This window comes from Rhinopithecus roxellana, chromosome 6 (genome assembly GCF_007565055.1).
Source record: "Rhinopithecus roxellana isolate Shanxi Qingling chromosome 6, ASM756505v1, whole genome shotgun sequence".
NCBI classification, from domain to species: domain Eukaryota; kingdom Metazoa; phylum Chordata; class Mammalia; order Primates; family Cercopithecidae; genus Rhinopithecus; species Rhinopithecus roxellana.
In genome coordinates this window covers 45,372,618-45,394,119 of record NC_044554.1, presented here as the reverse complement: position 1 = coordinate 45,394,119, position 21,502 = coordinate 45,372,618, and the positions used below count along the sequence as shown (strand labels likewise).

The 21,502-nt window shown below is 46.4% G+C and overlaps 1 pseudogene; it reads right to left on the bottom strand.

Moving 5' to 3' along the window:
* LOC104665009 overlaps positions 1-14,684 on the bottom strand; it is a 29,432-nt pseudogene extending 14,748 nt beyond the window's left edge.
* Between the last annotated feature and the right edge of the window lie 6,818 nt (positions 14,685-21,502).

Here is a 21,502-nt window from a genome sequence, read left to right as displayed (position 1 = left end):
CTGAGGCAGGAGAATTGTTTGAATCCAGGAGGTGGAAGTTGCAGTGAGCTGAGATTACACCATTGCACTCCAGCCTGGGCAACAAGAATAAAACTCTGTCTCAATAAATAAATAAAACATACAAATTAAAAGTAAAATAAAATCCAATTTTTCCTCTACTCAATGACTCACTCCTCTTAAAAACATGCTTTCTGGACTGGGGGCGATGGCTAATGCCTGTAATCCCAGCACCTTGGGAGGGCCAAGGTGGGCAGATCACGAGGTCGGGAGTTCGAGACCAGCCTGGCCAACATAGTGAAACCCGTCTCTACTAAAAATACAAAAAAATTAGCTGGGCGTGGTGGCGAGCGCCTGTAATCCCAGCTACTTGTGAGGCTGAGGCAAGGAGAATCGCTTGAGCCTCTCCACCCCGGGCAAAAGTTCGAGATTCCGTCTCAAAAAAACAAACAAAAACACAAAAAAAAACCAACACACACACACAAAACGATGCTTTCTGTATCACATCTGAATGTCACACACTGGTGGAGAGCTGCTTGTGGTTTTCTGTGCTAACTGATACACAATGACATAAATATCATACTAAGACAAAATATACATCAGCAACAATCAGAAACGCTCTCACGCACCACCATTGTACTCCACCCGCCCTCTCTGTGCCCCTGGATGTGAGTAAGTGTGTGCAGCTGTGGTCCCCATCATACCTCGGGCTCGATGTGCCTTGGAAAAAGGGAGGTGGTAAGGTATTTGTACAAAATTCTCATGTCGTCTTGTTCTAATCCACTCCTGGAACATCAGAAAAGCACTGGGTTAAACGTTTTGGAATTGTCTTCAGTCTTTCCACTGCTGTGATAAAGCTCATTTAAAAAAAAATTTTTTTTTCAAGTCATTTTTAATGACACAGAATAAATTCTAACTTTTTAAAGTCTAAAGCTACATAAAACTCAAAACAATCTATTTTTCTACCTGAGATCAAAATGAGTTTCCTTTTCCCTAACATAATTCTTAGCACTGAGGTAAATCTGAATTTATGTGGTATACTTTGTCAAACTTCTCCAAAAAATTTTAAGCTCTGGAGAAAGTTTTTTTTTTTTTTTTTTTTTTTGAGGCGGAGTCTCGCTCTGTCGCCCAGGCTGGAGTGCAGTGGCCGGATCTCAGCTCACTACAAGCTCCGCCTCCCAGGTTCATGCCATTCTCCTAGCCTCAGCCTCCAGAGTAGCTGGGACTACAGGCGCCCGCCACCTCGCCTGGCTAGTTTTTTTTTTTTTTTGTATTTTGTAGTAAAGACAGGGTTTCACCGTGTTAGCCAGGATGGTCTCGATCTCCTGACCTCGTAATCCACCAGTCTCGGCCTCCCAAAGTGCTGGGATTACAGGCTTGAGCCACCGCGCCCGGCCAAAGCTCATTTTTTATTTAAAAAAAAAAATTTTTTTTGAGACAACATCTTGCTCTATCACCCAGGCCGGGTGCAGAGGTGCAATCACGGTTCACTGCAGCCTCGGCCTCCAGGGCTCAAGCGGTCCTCCCATCTCAGCCTCCGGACTAGCTGGGACTACAGGCGTGCACCACCATGCCCAATTAATTTTTCTACTTTATGTAGAGATGGGGGTCTTGCTATGTCACCAGGCTGGTTTCAAACTCCTGGACTGAAGCAGTGCTCCTGCCTCAGCCTCCTAAAGTGCTGGGATTACATATGTGAGCCACTGTGCCTGGCCTCATCTTTTTTCACTTTTCAAGAGATGAGTCTCGTCTTCGCCCAGGCTGGATTACAGTGGTGTGACCACAGCTCGCTGCAGCCTCTGATTCCTAGGCTCAAGCGAACCTCCCACCTCAGCATCCTGAGTAGCTGGGACTATCCGTGCTTTCTTCTTTAACATTGTATTAGTAGGCTTACCTCCTGACTGCCAAGTTCAGGAAGGCGAAGAGTTAAACTGCAGTCCAGGCACTGGAACTTCATCCCCACCTGCAAAAGGCTACTCCTACATAGTCTTGTATTTTACAAGCCATTTGAGATAAAAAGTTACAAGGGATCGGCCTCTCTGGTTGAATTCCATGTAGGATTATGCAGGAAATCTCCAAAGCCACACTGTTTCATTTTAGGAGCAGATGTCTCTTAGCTTCCTGGGTTATAGGGTAACCCCACATTCTCTCCCCTAGTCCCCTGGGAAAATATGGGTGTGCTGTAGACAGGGAACGTGATCCTAGGTCTCAGAAATGTTACGTGGATTTTAATTCTCTGGATCTCGGTGTAGAAAAAGGAGAGGAGGAGAAAAACAAGCTTTCAGGTAAACCATATGATCTGAAATGAGGCAGGAAGGAACAGCACATGGAAAAAGCAGAGAAACTAGCAGGCATCAGACTCTGGAATCGGTTTTTTAAAAGAAGAGAGAAAGACAGACAGTGAGGCTGGATCTGGGGGGTTTCTATTCAAGATCACTGAAGTATCTGGAAGGTGGCGGGCGCAGAGGCTCACACCTGTAATCCCAACTTTGGGAGGCCAAGGTGGGCAGATCACCTGAGGTCAGGAGTTCAACACCAGCCTGGCCAACGTGGCGAAACACTGGCTCTACTAAAAAACACAAAAATTTGCTAGGCCTCATAGCACGCACCTCTAATCACAGCTATTTGGGAGACTGAGGCATGAGAATCGCTTGAACCTGGGAGGCAGAGGTTGAAGTCAGCTGAGATCACGCCACATCACTGTAGCCTGGGCGACTGAGCAAGTGAGACTCTGTCTCAAAAAAAAAAAAAAAAAAAAAAAAAATCAAAACAATATACTAAGCAAATACATTAAGGGTAATATTTACTTTGTGACAAATTCTTTTTTCTCCTCCTTTTTGGTAGAGACAGAGCCTCATTACTTGCTGGTCTCCAAGTGACTCCTGGTTCAAGCAATCCTTCTGCCTCCTCCTCCCCAGTAGCTGGGACTATAGGTGATGTGCCACTGCACCTGGCTTAAAAGTCTTTCGGCCAGGAGCGGTGGCTCAAGCCTGTAATCCCAGCACTTTGGGAGGCCGAGACGGGCAGATCACGAGGTCAGGAGATCGAGACCATCCTGGCTAACACGGTGAAACCCCGTCTCTACTAAAAAATACAAAAATCTAGCCAGGCGAGGTGGCGGGCGCCTGTAGTCCCAGCTACTCGGGAGGCTGAGGCAGGAGAATGGTGTGAACCCGGGAGGTGGAGCTTGCAGCGAGCTGAGACCCGGCCACTGCACTCCAGCCTGGGCGGCAGAGCAAGACTCCATCTCAAAAAAAAAAAAAAAAAAAGTCTTTCTTGGTATTTAAATATAACAGCTTTGTAATAAGCAATACCGTCAAAACATGCTCTTTTTCTTTTTCTTAGACAGGGTCTTCTTGCTCTGTCACCCAGGCTGGAGTACAGTGGTGCTATCATAGCTCACTGCAACCTCAAACTTCCGGGCTCAAGTGATTCTCCGGCCTCAACCCCTGTAGTCTCTGTAGTTGGGACTGTTAAGTGCGCATCACAGTGCCCAGCTGATTTTTTTGTTGTTGTTGTTTTTGTAGAGATACAGTCTATGTTGCCCAGGCTTCTCCTGAACTCCTGGTCTCAGGTGATCCTCCTGCCTCAGCCTCCCAAAGTGCTGGGATGACAGGTGGAAGCGATCACGCCTGGAGTAACATGCTATTTTTCTTGAAGGTTCTTTTTGTTGCTACTTCCTGGGACTGACCTTTCCCCCACGAGCACACTGGAGGTGACAAGAGAAGAGTTCTATGCAGCCACCAGAGCTGTGCCCTGCTCTACCCCTCGGATGCTATTCCAAGACGACGATGCCAACAGGATCCCCGGAGCTGGGCACCAGATTGTCCTGTGACTCCAGGCTTCCAAGGGCCAACCCTGCTCGTCACTCTCACTCCAGGGTCTCCCAGAAAGAGCTCCTGGAGGACCCTCTGCTCTTTCATTCTTCCTCACTCTCAGGAGTTTGCACCCATGGCAGGGCTTGTGTTCCATCCCAGAGATCAGAATCTCAGCTACTCTTCTCTTTTCGGTGGAGACAAGGCCATGGGCCACTGCTGCTGGATTCTGGCTTGTCACACTACATCTCCCTATCACCGTGGATGCATGTAACTTGCAAGCACCTCCTGTCATTTTCATCTGGGGAGGAGCCACTCCCTCTGCAGAAGCACAACTATCCTCCCATCTCCTGCATTTCACAGCAGTGTTTCACTTTACTAACATCGTGTGTGTATCACAGAAAGCAACTACAGCAGAGTCGGTACAGTGGAAGGTTGCCTCCTAAACAATTTGTCCAATCAAAAAGTAGGTGGAGGATGGGCACGGTGGCTCACGCCTGTAATGCCAGCACTTTGGGAGGCCGAGGCGGGCCAATCACTTGAGGTCCAGAGTTCAAGACCAGCCTGACCAACATGGTGAAACCCCATCTCTACAATTAGCTGGGTGTTGTGGTACGCATGTAATCCCAGCTACTCGGGAAGCTGAGGCAGGAGAATTGCTTGAACCCAGAAGGCAGGGGTTGCAGCAAGCCAAGATCATGCCACTGCACTCCAGCCTGGGCAACAGAAAGCAACTCCATCTCAAAAAAAAAAAAAAAAAAAAAAAGTAGGTGGATTTTCACCAGAAATTTGTGTTGTCTTCCTAGGAGGTAACAAAGTTCATGTGGAAATCCACCAAGTTGTTTATTAATTGGATCCAAATATTTGTTGTTGTTGTTGTTGTTGTTGAGACGGAGTCTCGCTCTGTTGCCCAGGCTGGAGTGCAGTGGCACCATCTCAGCTCACTGCAACCTCCGCCTCCCGGGCTCACGCCATTCTCCTGCCTCAGCCTCCCGAGCAGCTGGGACTACAGGCGCCCGCCACCTCGCCCAGCTAATTTTTTTGTATTTTTAGTAGAGACAGGGTTTCACTGTGTTCGCCAGGATGGTCTTGATCTCCTGAGCTCGTGATCCGCCCGCCTCGGCCTCCCAAAGTGCTGGGATTACAGGCGTGAGCCACCGCGCCCGGCCTCAAATTTCTTTACAGTAACTTGTTTCTCTTCTTAAAATGGAGCTACAAGATTTTGGCAGGGAAGATAAGTTTCAGGGGAGCTAGTCTGGCCGTTTCTATTAGCTGAACTCATGCTATAGTAGTAAAATATGGCCACACCCCTAATTAAGAAACTGGGCTAGGCCAGGGGCGGGGGCTCATACCTGTAATCAAGGCACTTTGGGTGCCCAATCCAGGCAAATCACCTGAGGTCAGGAGTTTAAGACCAGCCTGGCCAACATGGTGAAACCCCATCTCTACTAAAAATACAAAACAGCTGGGCATGGTGGTATGTGCCTGTAATCCCAGCTACTCAGGAGGCTGAGGCAGGAGAATCGCTTGAACCCAGGAGGTGGAGGTTGCAGTGAGCCAAGCAAGATCGTGCCATTGTACTACAGCCTGGGCAAGAGAGTGAGACTCTGTCTCAAAAAAAAAAAAAAAAAAAAAAAAAAAAAAAAAAAAAAAAAAAAGAAAAAGAAAAGAAAGTGGGCTATAGTTAATGGGAACATAAAACCTGAGGGTCCTGGAACAGCTGCGGGAGGGCCAGCCACTCCCTGCTATGCCTCCACGGCTTCTGTCCACCTACTGTAGGCCAAAAGTGCGCAGCCTCGGTTGCCATCCAGCTCTGAGGGGTCACGTATGCTGGGCAGTCTTGTGACCACCTTGTTCCTACTGCAGGACACAGTTTCACGATAGCAGGTAATTTCCTGGTTTGTATAACACTTTGGATTTCTTGGATTTAACAAAAGAAATCTAGCTTCTGGCCGGGCGCGGTGGCTCAAGCCTGTAATCCCAGCACTTTGGGAGGCCGAGACGGGTGGATCACGAGGTCAGGAGATCGAGACCATCCTGGCTAACACGGTGAAACCCCGTCTCTACTAAAAAATACAAAAATCTAGCCGGGCAAGGTGGCGGGCGCCTGTAGTCCCAGCTACTCGGGAGGCTGAGGCAGGAGAATGGTGTAAACCTGGGAGGCAGAGCTTGCAGTGAGCTGAGATCCGGCCACTGCACTCCCGCCCGGGCGACAGAGCGAGACTCCGTCTCAAAAAAAAAAAAAAAAAGAAATCTAGCTTCTTTAAAAGAAAGCAGGTGCAGTGGCTCATGCCTGTAATCCCAGCACTTTGGGAGGCTGAGGCAGGTGGATCGCTTGAGGCCAGGAGCTTGAGACCAGCCCAGCCAACACAATAACCCTGTCTCTATAAGAAAAAAAAAAAAAAAAAAGCTACAAAAATTCCGCTTCTCACATTTGTCATTTTGGAAAAAACTCCAAAAGAAAAATAGGATTCTAAACCTTACTTGATAGGAATATTTTCTTTTTTTTTTTTGGAGACTGAGTCTCTCTCTGTTGCCAGGCTGGAGTAGTGACACTATCTTGGCTCACTGCAACCTCCGCCTCCCGGGTTCAAGCGATTCTCCTGCCTCAGCCTCCCGAGTAGCTGGGACTACAGGCATGTGCCAACACGCCCAGCTAAGTTTTGTATTTTGGGTAGAGACGGGGTTTCCGCATGTTGGCCAGGCTGGTCTCAAACTCCTGACCTCAAGTGATCTGCCCGACTCAGCCTCCCAAAGTACTAAGATTATAGGCATGAGCTACTTCGCCCAGGCTTTCATCTTTCATGCAACCAGTTTTAAACTCCTCTGCGTTGAAATTTTAACCCAAATCACCCTAGTTCTGCTTTAAATAATCACTGCTTTATTTTGACAATATCTATGAAGATGCTTCCTACCCAGCCTCCCTCTGCAAGTTCCTGTTTGACAACCTGCCATCAATCCAGTCACTGCTGTTTTTATTATCTCAATTTCTTCTTTTAATACCACGCCTCGGGGTGTACCTACCAGATGAGCTGATCGTTATAGAGAAATGCAGTGTATTTGACTATATTCAGGCTTTCCTCCATTCTATTAATAAAGGACTGGATTTTCAAATAAGTCATTTTATCCAATGGGAAGAAGCTGATTCCACCAAAAATGTCAAGTAGGGCACATGACTGCAAATGTAGAGTTTGCAAATACTGTGGAAAAAAAGGCATAAAATTTAGTAAGAGTACACTGAATATAATGCTCCTTGATAACTGAGAAAAATCTTTTTTTTTTTTTTTTTTTTTTTTTTTGAGACGGAGTCCTGCTCTGTCGCCGGGGCTGGAGTGCAGTGGCCGGATCTCAGCTCACTGCAAGCTCTGCCTCCCGGGTTCACGCCATTCTCCTGCCTCAGCCTCCCAAGTAGCTGGGACTACAGGCGCCCGCCACCTCGCCCGTCTAGATTTTTTTGTATTTTTAGTAGAGACGGGGTTTCACCGTGTTAGCCAGGATGGTCTCAATCTCCTGACCTCGTGATCTGCCCGTCTCGGCCTCCCAAAGTGCTGAGATTACAGGCTTGAGCCACCGCGCCCGGCCGAGAATAATCTTATGTCAGACTCGTATTTATGCTACAATTACACACTAGCAAACAGTGCAACAATGAGGCCATGGCGAAGACATGGGTAACCGAGTGTGAACTCAGTACAAATTCCAAGACACAAAGTTCAAACATATCTAGTTAATGTTTATTCAGTATTGTGTTTTACCTCTTTTTAAAGTTAAATTTTTTTTTTTTTTTTTTTTTTTTTTGAGACGGAGTCTCCCTCTGTCGCCCAGGCTGGAGTGCAGTGGCCGGATCTCAGCTCACTGCAAGCTCTGCCTCCTGGGTTCATGCCATTCTCCTGCCTCAGCCTCCTGAGTAGCTGGGACTACAGGCGCCCGCCACCTCGCCCGGCTAGTTTTTTGTATTTTTTAGTAGAGACGGGGTTTCACCGTGTTAGCCAGGATGGTCTCGATCTCCTGACCTCGTGATCCGCCCGTCTCGGCCTCCCAAAGTGCTGGGACTACAGACTTGAGCCACCGCGCCCGACCAATTTTTTTTTTTTTTTTTGAGACAGAGTATCACTCTGTTACCCAGGCTGGAGTGCAGTAGCGCAATCTCAGCTCACTGAAAGCTCCGCCTCCCAGGTTCACGACATTCTCCTGCCTCAGCCTCCCTAGTAGCTGGGACTACAAGCACCTGCCACCACACACAGCTTTTTTGTATTTTTTAGTAAAGACAGGGTTTCACCATATTGGCTAGGATGGTCTCGATCTCCTGACCTCGTGATCCACCCGCCTCGGCCTCCCAAAGTGCTGGGATTACAGGCGTGAGCTACCGCACCCAGCCCAAAATTTTTGATTTTTTGGGTATAGACAGGGTCTTGCTATGTTGTCCAGGCTGGTCTTGAACTTCCAGCCTCTGTGATTCTCATGTCTAGGTGTCCCAAAGCACTGGGAATACAGGCATGACCCACTGTGCCCAGCTAGCACTTTAAAGTATTTCATTCCTTGCTGGGCGTGGTGGCTCACGCTTGCAATCCCAGCACTTTCAGCACTTCGGGAAGCCAAGGAAGGCAGATCATTCGAGGTCAGTTGTTTGAGAACAGCCTGGCCAACATGGCGAAACCCTGTCTCTACTAAAAATACAAAATTAGCCGGGCGTGGTAGCCTGTAATCCCAACTACTTGGGAGGCTGAGACAGCAGAATCACTTGAACTTCGGAGATGAAGGTTGCAGTGAGCCAAGATCACACACTGCACTCCAGCCTGGGTGACAAGAGTGAAACTGTCTCAAAAAAAAAAAGAAAAAGGTATTTAATTCCTTATAGTAGTGTCCTTCAAATTAGATTAACCTAATGAGGGATCTATCCATTAATACTACAGACAGTGCCATCTTTCTTTCCCCTGGAGATGGAGTCCTGCTCTGTTGCCCAGGATGGAGTGCAGTGGTGCGATCTTGGCTCACTGCAACTTCTGCCTCCTGGGTTCAAGCGATTCTCCTGCCTCGGCCCCCAGAACAGCTAGGATTACAGGCATGCGCCACCACAGCCAGCTAGTTTTTTTTTATATTTTTAGTAGAGGTGAGGTTTCACCATGTTGGCCAGGCTGGTCTTGAACTCATGACCTCATGATCTGCCTGCCTCGGCCTCCCAAAGTGCTGGGATTACAGGTGTGAGCCACCACGCCCAGCCGAGAGTGCCATCTTATACTAAAATCAGGTGTAAATGATATGTAGTCAGAACAAGAGTTGTATCCATATGTTGATGGGTAAGAGAGCAATGAGGACAAGAACAGAAACCAGGAGATAATATGCGAGTGGATAATTGTGGTCATTAAAATGACAAAACAACAAAGAAGTAATTCAGAGAAATAAAAAATTCTAAAATAGCTATGAAAGCCATTTTAGAGAGAAAAGTTGAACTCAACAACAGACACAGAAGGTATTTTCTGAAGAAAATAAACAGAATTGCTTCTTCAAGGGAAACTGGGCTGGGCGAGTTGGCTCATGCCTTTAACCCCAGCACTTTGGGAGGCTGAGGAGGGAAGACCGCTTGAGACCAGCCTGGGCAAAACAGCCAGGACAAGACCCTGTCTCTTTTGTTTCCTTTTAAAAAAAAAGATAAACTGAGCTTGACAAGGTCGGGTGAAATATGCACAATTCAATCACAATGGAAGAACAGCACTTGGGACAAATGTCCCTAATCACTCATCTGACAAAGGCCCACAGCCAGTAACTCAGTAACTCTTCCTGCATCGACACAGCTTATGCCTGTTTAGTGAACAGAGCCCATCCCTAAGAATGTGCAACTCCAATATCACGTTTTCCTTATCAACTCATCCATCACACAAAAGACGGCTGCTGAGTAAGCCCAGAACAGACGCAGGTAAAACACAAGGAGGCCAAACGATGACTCCAGGACTCTTTAAGAGCCCCGGGCGAATGCAGGAAGCTCTGCCTTCCAGCTGGAGGAGGGTCCAGAGCATTCACCTCACACAGTTCCTCGCTGCTCCAGTTTTACGACGGTCCGTCTCAGGCTCTTTGCCACTTTCAAGTTCTGGGCTTTTTGTACGTAAGAAACAAATTTGTCTGTCCATATTTCTCTAAAAATCTGCTGAATGCTCACTGAAGTTATAAATGAAATTCAAAGTACTTACCCGATGGAAGAATTTCTCTAATCTTTCTTTCAGAAGCTCGACGCCTCCATCTTCCATGGCTTTCAGAAATGTTCCATTAAAAAGCTATGAGGTAAAAGACGGCAGAAAAAAAAATCAATTTCCTATGCTCACTTTTTCAGTAGAACAAGTTCTTTTTTTCCTTTAGATTATTAATTCAGCTCATTAAATCTCCCAGTTCTTTTCAACAGAGAAAATATTTACATGAGAAAAGTTGAGTTAAAAATGTAAGTTACAAAAAATACTGTTAAGCGATGCTGTCTCATTTATGAAACCACCTAACTGCTCTAGGCATCTTTCAAACATTTCAACTCACCCTGAAGTTTCAATTTACATAAATAATATCACCCCAATTTTTATTTTTCAGTTTTCTTTCAATGAATGGAATCACCATTTTTATCCTTTTTTTTTTTTTTTGAGACGGAATCTCGTTCTGTCACTCAGGCTGGAGTGCAGTGGCGCAATCACACTTCACTGCAGCCTCGACCTCCCAGGCTCAAGTGATCCTCCCACCTCAACCTCCCAAGTAGCTGGGACTACAGGCATGCACCATGACACCTGACTAACTTTTACAGAAATTTTTTGTAGAGATGTGGTCTTGCTATATTGCCCAGACTGGTTCTGAACTCCTGGGCTCAAGCAATCCTCCCGCCTCAGCCTCCCAGAATGCTGAAATTACAGGTGTGATACACTATGCCCTGTCTCACTGAAATGTTTAAATCATAAAATTATCTGCATTCTGTACATTCCTTGAGGACAGAGACACACTTTTTCATCAATGGGGACACATTCCCACTACAAGGCTGAGAAAGAGAAGGGAGTTCAATACTTGCTGAATAAATGTAGGCATAAACCTCACTACCTGTTTCCAAGGCCTCATTATTTTCTTCTCTAAGACAAATACAGAGTCACTTTGCAGTCATTGAAAGATTTCTCTTTATTTTTTTTTCTCTTTTTTTTTTTTTTTGAGACGGAGTCTGGCTCAGTCGCCCAGGCTGGAGTGCAGTGGCCGGCTCTCAGCTCACTGCAAGCTCCGCCTCCCAGGTTCACGCCATTCTCCTGCCTCCGCCTCCCAAGTAGCTGGGACTACAGGCACCCGCCTCATCGCCCGGCTAGTTTTTTGTATTCTTTAGTAGAGACGGGGTTTCACCGTTAATACGGTTAGCCAGGATGGTCTCGATCTCCTGACCTTGTGATCCACCCGTCTCGGCCTCCCAAAGTGCTGGGATTACAGGCTTGAGCCACCGCGCCCGGCCAAGATTTCTCTTTAAACAACGCTGGAGCCTATAAATAGGGGTAACTGGTTGGACTCAGTTCAAAACGAATGCCAGGCTTACCTTGTACATGCTGTAGCACTGCTGTAGCACTGAACTACAAACCTTGTCCTGCAAACGCAAAAACACAGCACAGATCTCAATTCGAGGGAAAACAATGTCTATTGGATACATGGCAAAGCTACACTGACTCTTGGCCAAACGGTATAATGTTTACAAACTTGGTCCCACTGACTCTTGGCCAAACGGTATAATGTTTATAAACTTGGTCCCACAATAGTTGTGTGCAGAAAAAAAGTGTTTACTTTTTTTTTTTTTTGAGATGCAGTCTCACTCTGTTGTCTAGGCTGGAGCGCGGTGGTACAATCTCGGCTCACTGTAACCTTTGCTTCCCTGGTTCAAGCGATTCTCCTGCCTAAGCCTCCTGAGTAGCCGGGATGTGTGCACCACCATTCCTGGCCAATTTTTATAGTTTTAGTAGAGACAGGGTTCCGCCATATTGGCCAGGCTGGTCTTGAACCCCTGACCTCAAGTGATCTGCCCGCCTCGGCCTCCCAAAGTACTAGGATTACAGGTGTGAACCACTGTTCCCAGCCAGAAGTGTTTAAATTCTGATCTGTGAATCAGTAAGCCTTACTTTAGGAGGGCTTTCAATGTAGATGAAGAGTAGAAGGTATTAGTGAGATAGGGTGCATGTACATTTTAAAAAGACTGTGCTCATGTCAACGATAAACATAAACCTTTGCTATATACCCCGAGAAACTTCCGCAAAAGCCACCGAGTTTAAATACGACCAATTAAGGGATTCAACATACTCAGTAATACATCTAAAATAAATAAATAAATAAATAATGACACATTACCAACAACTCCTCCTCTTGATATTCAATAACTGGTTTTCCATCTTTACTCTGTTTTTCAATTATAGGATTCCGAACAACCTACAAAGTTTGATAAACTGAAATTATACAATGAATTCATTAAACCATGTTTTTTATTTTGCCTTAATTTAAAAACTTTGAACATGCTATAGCATCAGAAACATAACTTCTTAAAACAGCCCCAAGAACAAATAAAGCAAATAGGAAGAACTTGACTTTTTTTTTTTTTTTTTTTTTGAGATGGAGTCTCGCTGTGTCGCCCAGGCTGGAGTGCAGTGGCCAGATCTCAGCTCACTGCAAGCTCCGCCTCCCGGGTTTACGCCATTCTCCTGCCTCGGCCTCCCGAGTAGCTGGGACTACAGGCGCCCGCCTCGTCGCCCGGCTAGTTTTTTGTATTTTTAAGTAGAGACAGGGTTTCACCGTATTAGCCAGGATGGTCTCGATCTCCTGACCTCGTGATCCGCCCGTCTCGGCCTCCCAAAGTGCTGGGATTACAGGCTTGAGCCACCGCGCCCAGCCGGAAGAACTTGACTTTAAAATTGTAACCAATTTTATTTTAATGTTACTTGGATGCAATAGTCAGAGAACTTTCCCAAATTCTGAATAGTAAAGATCACCCTTAACTTCACCGTACAATTTCAGAAAGATACACTGTGTATGTAAATACCATGACCATCCAGAAATGTTCTTCTGGTTCATTGAAGAACTGTCTATTCTTCTGGGTATGTAAAGATTTTGCAGGTTTTGATGGGCTAAAGGTCCTACAAAGGTTAAAAAAAATATGTTTGGGACAATTCTCCAGCAGAAGTTTTAAGAATTCACTGAACTCTAAAAGGCACACTTAAAGCTATTACCTTGTGAACTGTACAATAGCTTCACACAATCCGACATTTCTAATCTTTTCATTCTTTTCTACCTCATTTGGATGATAAAATAAAATCTTATTTTCCTCCTGAAACATGAAGAAACAGAAGCACATTAATATAAACATTTCATCTTAGCTACTGAAAACACTAAGTTCAATGTCGACCTCTTGTGTCACACATGCTAATGACAAAACAAAACAAAAACGTTTTAGAAAAACAGGAATTGTAATCCTAGCACTTTGAGAGGCCAAGGCGGGAGGATAACTCGAGCTCAGGAGTTCAAGACCAGCCTGGGCAACACAATGAGACCTCGTCTCTATTATTTAAAATAGTAAGAAAACCAGGAATTATCTCACCATGTGCAAATACTGCCCACCAGCCAGAAAGGCAGTTTTGATATTCAATAGGTCACATTATATCTGAAGCAGCACCAGGTAATTTCTACGAAAACTCAGTCTCTAAATGTTTTTCCTAGTGCTAATTTGTAATACACCAATGCTTGTAAGAAACAAAGGTGTGCACATCTGCAGACACACAGCTCCCTGAAAATTAAATCCAGCCAGTTCCAAGGCATTTGAACTAACAAGTTTTGTTTTTTCTTTTTCTTTTTCTGGAGATGTGGTCTCTGTGGCCCAGGCTGTAGTGCAGTGGCGCAATTACAGCTTCCCTGCAGCCTCAACCACTCGGGCTCAAGTGATCCTCTGGCCTCAGCCTCCTGAGTAGCTGGAACTACAGGTGCGTACCACCACACCTGGCTCATTTTTCGATTTTTTTTTTTTTTTTTTTGCGGGGGTGGGTAAGAGATGGGGATCTTGCTATGTTGCCCAGGCTGGTCTGGAACTCCTGGCCTCAAGCAATCGTTCCATCTCGGCCTCCTAAAGTGCTGGGATTACAGGCGTGAGTCACGGCGCCCAGCCTGGACAGACTAAAAAAAAACTGTTACTTGTTGGTAACAAAACACAGCTCTGGACATCCTTTGAGAAAGTCGCCGTCCCACCTCAGAAAAACCACACACACACACCCTCCCGGAATTATTTCCTCATTTAGCCGAAAACTTTTTACAGGGTCCTCCAGGCTTGCATCATGAGGGCTAGCTTCTGCCACTCTGCTTCCACGCTTCTAGCTGGGGACTAACCACTTAACAAAGCCAAGTTAATTTTAATTTTCCAGAACTGACGCAAAGCAAAGCGCAAAGAGCCTCAACCTGGGGTGTGGAGTGATAGACCCGACGGGGCTTTATTCCATAGACAGGCATGGACCCAGGACCTGAAGCGGTCCCTGCCTGCTGTCAGGTCCCCGCCGCAGTCCCTGGCCCGGACTCACACCTGGCGCAACGCAGGCTAGGTCTGTGCCGCTCGAGGTGGGCAGATCCACAGGACCGCCTCCCCTGGGGGCACGGACGCCGCCCGCCCCTCGGGCCCGCTGACCCCGCGCGCCGCCCACTCCGCATACCTCTCCTTCGCGTGGCCCGAAGCGCGGGTTGTAGATGAAGAAACTCAGCAGCGCGGGCGGGAACTGCTTCTCCTGGGCAGCCCAGGGCCCGCTCCCGGCCCCGGCAGCCGCTGCAGCCATGACGACCCGGCCCCCACCTCGGGAGCCTCCCACGGTCGGCCCACAGACAACAGCCACTTGCCAGGACACCACACTTCCGCCTCCCTCGTCTCCGCCCCGGAAGCGCTCGCCGCCGGCCCGGAAGAAGAACCCGCAGCGCAGTGTCCTCTTCTAGCACCCCTGGGTGGGCTTGTCTGTTTCCTGGCAGAGTTTGTGTTTTGCTGGCTCGCGGCGTTCTCTCCTGGCTACAGGCGAGGGCTGCGCGTTTCTGGAAAAACTGAGCGGGGCACTTTTTTTTTTTTTCTGATAGGGTCTCAGTTTGTCATCCAGGCTGGAGTGTAGTGGCGCGATCTCAGCTCACTGCAGCCTCAACCTACGGGACTCAAGCGATCCCCCTGCCTCAGCCTCCCAAGTAGCTAGGATTACAGGCGCGCGCCACCAAGGCTAGTTTTATTTTGTGTAGAGGTGGAGTCTCGCTGTGTTGCCCAGGCTGCTCTCGAACTCCTGACCTCAAATGGTCTCCTACTTCTGTCTCCCAAAGTGCTCCGATTACAGGCGTGAGACACCACCGCCCAACCTGTTGTTGTTTTGGTGGTATTGTTTTTAATTTAAGAGACAGGATCTCGCTTTGGCACCCAGGTTGGAGTGCAGTGGTGCCATCATAGCTCACTGCAGCCTCCAACTCCTGGGCTCAAGCGATCTTCCCACCTCAGCCTGAGGAGTAGCTGAGACCACAGGCATGCACCACCATGCCCAGATAGTTATAAAATATATATATATATATATATATATATATTTATATATAAATAAAATAGAGACCGGGTCTCACTTTGTTGCATGGGCTGGTCTCGAACTCTTGGCATCAAGGGATCTTCCTGCCTCTGTTACTGGATGGAAGGTCTTGACCATGGATTGTCCAGGTTCTTGGCGTGTTGAACAAAGAATTGAACAAAATGCACAAATAAAGTAACAAAAAAACAAAGCAACGAAAGACAAAACAAAACAAACCCGGGTAAGGAGGAGACAGATTTATTAAAGTGAAAGTACAATTTACAGAGCAGGAGCGGGATAGAGCAAACTGCTCAATAGCCCTCATTAGGATTTTTATTAAGCTACAAGAATTAGGTAACGCCCCTAGATGCCCGTTAGAGGCCTCCAATTGGTTACACCCTCTCAAGGATTGGCCTGTGACCAATCAGAGGTTGCAGTGGAGACTTGCGCCCCCCCCCCCTCCCCCGCCCCCGTCAATCAGAGTCTGACACCCCACCCCACTCTGATTGACTGAATCAGCGTCTGATTGAGGGAATGAGCACGGAGCACGTGGCCTCTACTGCCTAATCTTGCCTAGAACTGGCTGCACCTGCTGTTCTTTTGTTTATGCCTTAAGCCTTGGTTAAGGTTAACCTTACCCTCATTCCCTATTCTGCCTCACCTGGCCTCCCAAAGTGCTGGGATTACAGATATGAGCCACCCACACCTGGCCCATTGAGTTTTTAGTTTATTTAAAAAGTATTTTGTTCTGAGACAGCACTTTGCTCTGTTGCCCATGCTGGAGTGCAGTGGCCAGATCGTACCTCACTGCAGCCTGGAACTCCTGGGCTCAAGTGAGCCTCCCGCCTCAGCCGCTGGAATAGCTGGGACCACAGGTGCGTGCCACCATGGCTGGCTAATTTTTAAATTTTTCATAGAGCTGGGGTCTCACTATGTTAACCCAGGCTGGTCTCCTGGGCTCAAGTGATCCACTGGCCTTGGGCTTTCCAAGTGCTGGGATTATAGGCATAAGCTCCTGTGCCCACATGGCATAGTTTTTTTGTAGAAGGAAATGTAAGGACACAAAGTAAGTCTCATTTAGAAAGAAACAAGGCTGAGCACGGTGGCTCATGCCTGTAATCCCAGCACTTCAGGAGGCCAAGGTAGGTGAATCATTTGAGGCCAGGAGTTCGAGACCAGCCCTCTCTACTAAAATACAAAAAATTAGCCAGGCATGGTGGCACATGCCTGTGGTTCCAGCTACTTGGGAGGCTTGAGGCAGGAGAGTTACTTGAACCCAGAAGGTAGAGGTTACGGTGAGCCAAGATCGCACCACTACACTCCAGCCTGGGCAACAGAGCAAGACCCTGTCTCAAAAAAAAAAAAAAAAAAAAAAGAAAAGAAAAGAAAAGAAACACATTTAGGGGCAGATGTGCATTCCGTTTGGCCCATTAACATCATCTACAGAGTCCCTGTTTGAGAGGCTTCAAGTGACCATTGGATCACCCACATTTACAAAGTTTGCCCCTTCCCCCCATTCCTTCAGCGCAGGTCTGGAGGCAGATGGGGCACTGTGTGTGCCACGGGAGCAGGATCAGAGGTGGCAGACTCCCCAGAGTGCCTGTTCCTGGACCTCGTCGCCTGGGATTCCCTTGCCTTTGAGTTGTGTGGGTTGTGGCATAGTTGGGGCGGCTTGTTATGGTTATTTGGATTCAAGTCTTGGCAGCATATGGTTTGGCCAAACTCAAGAAGACTTTGGTTTAGGTTGCCTCATCTGTCACATATTAAGTTTGGAAGCAGAACAACTTCCCTTATCCAGCCTGGCAGAATAAACCACATTTAGGGAAGTGATGAATTGGAATCTGGACTTGAGGCAGATCTGGGTGCATATCCACTTCTGCCATTCACCGACTGCACCAATCTCCTTGCACCAAAGAAGAGGTAGAGACCCTCTTGTCTCTCTTATTTGGAAAATGGCTCATAGTAAATTCCTCCCAAGTGGGAATTTCACTTGAAGAATTAAGTGGGACTGTGAGTGTGCATCAGCTGCCAGCACCTCATCATGATTTCATAAACGATTGCTACTGCTCCTTGCCATTGACTCTCCCAATTAGCTTGCTCTAGTGCTTGAAATTATCCCATTAGAAATCCATGTTTTGGCTGGGTGTGGTGGCTCATGTCTGTAATCCCAGCACTTTGGGAGGCCGAGGCTGGCAGATCACTTGAAGTCAGGAGTCTGAGGCCCACCATGGTGAAACACTGTCTCTACTAAATAAATAAATAAATAGGCCGGGTGCGGTGGCTCATGTCTGTAATCCTAGCACTTTAGGAGGCTGAGGCGGGCAGATCACTTGAGGTCAGGAGATTGAGACCAGCCTGGCCAACATGGTGAAACCCCATCTCTACCAAAAAAAAAAAAAAAAAAAAAAATACAAAAATTAGCCGAGCATGGTGGCAAGCGCCTGTAATCCCAGCTTCTTGGGAGGCAGAGGCACGAGAATCACTTGAACCTGGGAGTCGGAATTTGTAGCGAGCTGAGATTGTGCCACTGCACTCCAGCCTGGGCTACAAAGTGAGACTCTGTCTACAAAAAAAAAAAAAAGAAAGCCGCAGTTCCAGGCTAGGTGGTTCTGAACATAGGTTGTCACATATGTCTGTCTCTTCCCTATCAAGGGTGTGTGTGTGTATATATACACACACACACATATATACATACATATACATATACGTTATATACACACACATATACACACACACACACACATATATACACACATATATATATAGGTTTGAGACAGGGTCTTGCTTTGTTGCCCAGGTTATAGTGCAGTGGTATGATCATAGCTCACTGCAGCCTCTAACTCTTGGGCTCAAGCGATCCTCCTGCCTCTGCCTTCTATATAGCTGGGACTACAGGTGCGGGCCGCCATGCCCTCCTTACTGTCAAGGAAAGTGAACTTCTTGAGGCCAGGACTCTGTTGGAGTCATCTTCTGGTTCCTGTTGTCTAACACAGTGCCTGTGTCACAGGACACAGTAAATGTGTGTTGAATGAATGAATGGAGGAGGCAGGGGATGGGGAGGAGGGGGCAACAAACGTCAGAGATGGGCTTTCATCCTTCAGAGCTCAGCTACTGCATACCCTGTGAATGGAGCTCAGTCCACAGGCTGATCTGACATTCAAGTGAGTTCTCTACTCCGCTCAGCATTGAGCTCTAAGAAGCAGCTGCAGGGTAAAGGTTTGGGTGCAACGTACAGCTCTGAGACAAAGGGCCTCTTCATCCTATTCTGTTAGCAGAAATATCAGACCAGTGAGTGGAGTGACCAATCTTTTCTCTGTTGATTTAGAGCCCAGAGACACTGTGTCAGTCAGAGGTGACCTCTACTGTGAGGGTACATCTTTCTCCTGCAGTTAAAATTGTCCTTGACTTCCATCTCCTCCTGGGATCACTTGTGAAGGAGCTTCAAAAATCCGGTTTTGTGGTTTTTTTTCTGAGACACGTTCTCACTCTATCGCCCAGGCTGGAGTGCAGTGGAGTGATCTTGGCTCACTGCAACCTCTGCCTCCCAGGCTCAAGTGATCCTCCTGCCTCAGCCTCCTGAGGAGCTGAGACCACAGGTGTGCGTCACCATGCCCACATTCTTTGCAATTTTGGTTGAGATAGGGTTTCTCCATGTTGGCCAGGCTGGTCTCAAACTCCTGGGCTCAAGTGATGCTCCTTCCTGGGCCTCCCAAAGTGCTGGGATTAGAGGTGTGAGCCACCACGCCCAGCCTTGTGACTTTTTTTTTTTTGAGACAGAGTCTCACTCTGTGGCCAGGCTGTAGTGCGCAGTGGTGCGATCTTGGTTCACTGCAACCTCCGTCTCCCAGGTTCAAGCGATTCCCCTGCCTCAGCCTCCCAAGTAGCTGGGACTACAGGTGCGCGCCACTCTGCCCAGCTAAATTTTGTATTTTTAGTAGAGACAGGGTTTCATCATGTTGGCCGGGATGGTCTCAATCTCTTGACTTCATGATCCACCTGCCTCGGCCTCCCAATTGTGACCCTTTTTATTCAAAAATTTCAAATGGGCACAATTTCTATCAGTCATGGTTCAATTGGAGAAGCAGAAGCACTAGAAAATATATATTTATATATGTATATTATATATAAGAATGTAATTTTAGATGTCAATGTCAGATATTGTACAATTATGTAATCCTGTAATACATGTGAAGAATTGCAGGTCTTGGCTGGGCACGGTGGCTCATTCCTGTAATCCCAGCACTTTGGGAGGTCGAGGTGGGTGGATCACCTGAGGTCAGGAGTTCGAGACCAGCCTGGCCAGATGAATGGCCACCAGCACTGGCCTCCCAAGAGTAAAGTACTATGGCTACTGCTTCGTGCCACCCTTCAAGTCCCAGGCCAACTGTCTCATGGCCCACCCTAACTACATATCTAAAACCTAAGCAAGTTGATGTATGAAAAAGCCATCACACAAGTAATACCACGGTTTGATAAAGTGAGGTGGCGGGTGCACAGGTATTATGGTGCTCAATATTCTCCTTATGTTTGAAATACTTTATGATTTAAGAATAATTTAACAGCCAGGCACAGTGACTCACACCAGTAATCTTAGCACTTTGGGAGGCTGAGGCAGGCAAATCGCTTGAGCCTGGGAGTTGGAAACCAGCCTGGGCGACATTGTGAGACCCCATCTCTACAAAAAAAAAAAAAAAAAAAAAGTAAAAAGAAAGAAAGAAACGAAAAAACCTTAGCTGGGCATGGTGGCATGCACCTCTAGTCCAAGCTACTCAGGAGGCTGAGGTGGGAGGATCACCTGAGCCTCGGGAGGTCGAGGCTGCAGTGAGCCATGATCACTCCCCTGTAGGCCAGCCTGGGCAACAGAGCAAGACCCTGTCTCAAAAACATGATAATTTAAGGTGAATAGATTTACATTCATTGTAGAACCCTTAGGAAAACAATGTCAAAATCTATCCCCCCACCACCAAAAAAAAGTTGACTTTTTGAAACCTGTGAAAACATATGCAAATGAAGAGTCCTTCCAGTGAATAAATTAACAGGCCAGGTGGAAACCATCCTGGTGATACCAATTTCATCTGTCTTCTTAGTGTTTGCAAAGTAACCCTATACCTTAACATGAGCAGAAGAGATATAAGATACGTTTTTGCTTGCAATTGGATTCCTGAGTGCTCATCATTACTAAGTACTACTACTTAGTAAATAACTACTTACAAAATACTAAAGCATTTACTGAGTATCAGTGCTTAGCAAATGACTACCTGCAAAATACTAAAACAATTACTGAAGAGCCATACTTAGCAAATGACTATTTACAAAATATGGAAGTGTTTACTGTGTAGCAGTACTTAGCAAATGACTACTTACAAAATGCTAACATATTTACTGAGTAGCAGTACTTAGCAAATAACTATTACAAAATACCAATTAATTACAGATTTGTGCAATTATGTAGTGGTGCTAAATATTAAAATACTTAGTATTTATAAAATACTAAAGTATTTACAAATTACTGAAGTATTTACTAATTAGTAGTACTTACAAAATAGTATTTACAAAAAAGTATTTATAAAATCCTACTTCATAGTATTTTGTAAATACAAAATCTTATAAATACTTCATAATATACAGATGCTGAAGCAAAATACTAGATAACGTTTGAAGTATTTTAATAATTCTCAACCACTAAACATTCACAAAGGTGGTTTTTAAAATTTTATTTTTTTATGCTAATCTCTCTGTATTGTTCCAATTTTAGTATACGTGCTGCCAAAGCAAACACACAAAACTGGTTTTAAGATCATGTTCTGCATGGGCGCGGTGGCTCACGCCTGTAATCCCAGCACTTTGGGAGGCCAAGGTGGGCGGATCACCTGAGGTCAGGGGTTCAAGACCAGTCTGGCCAACATGGTGAAACCCGTCTCTACTAAAAATGCAAAGATTATCCAGGTGTGGTGGTAGGCACCTGTAATCCCAGCTACTTGGGAGGCTGAGGTAGGAGAATTGCCAACCTGGCAGGTGGAGGTTGCAGTGAGCCGAAATTGTGCCACCGCACTCCAGCCTGGTGATAGAGTAAGACTCCATCTCAAAACAAAAACAGAAACAAAAACAAAAAAAAAAAATCATGTTCTACCAAAATATGAACTACTC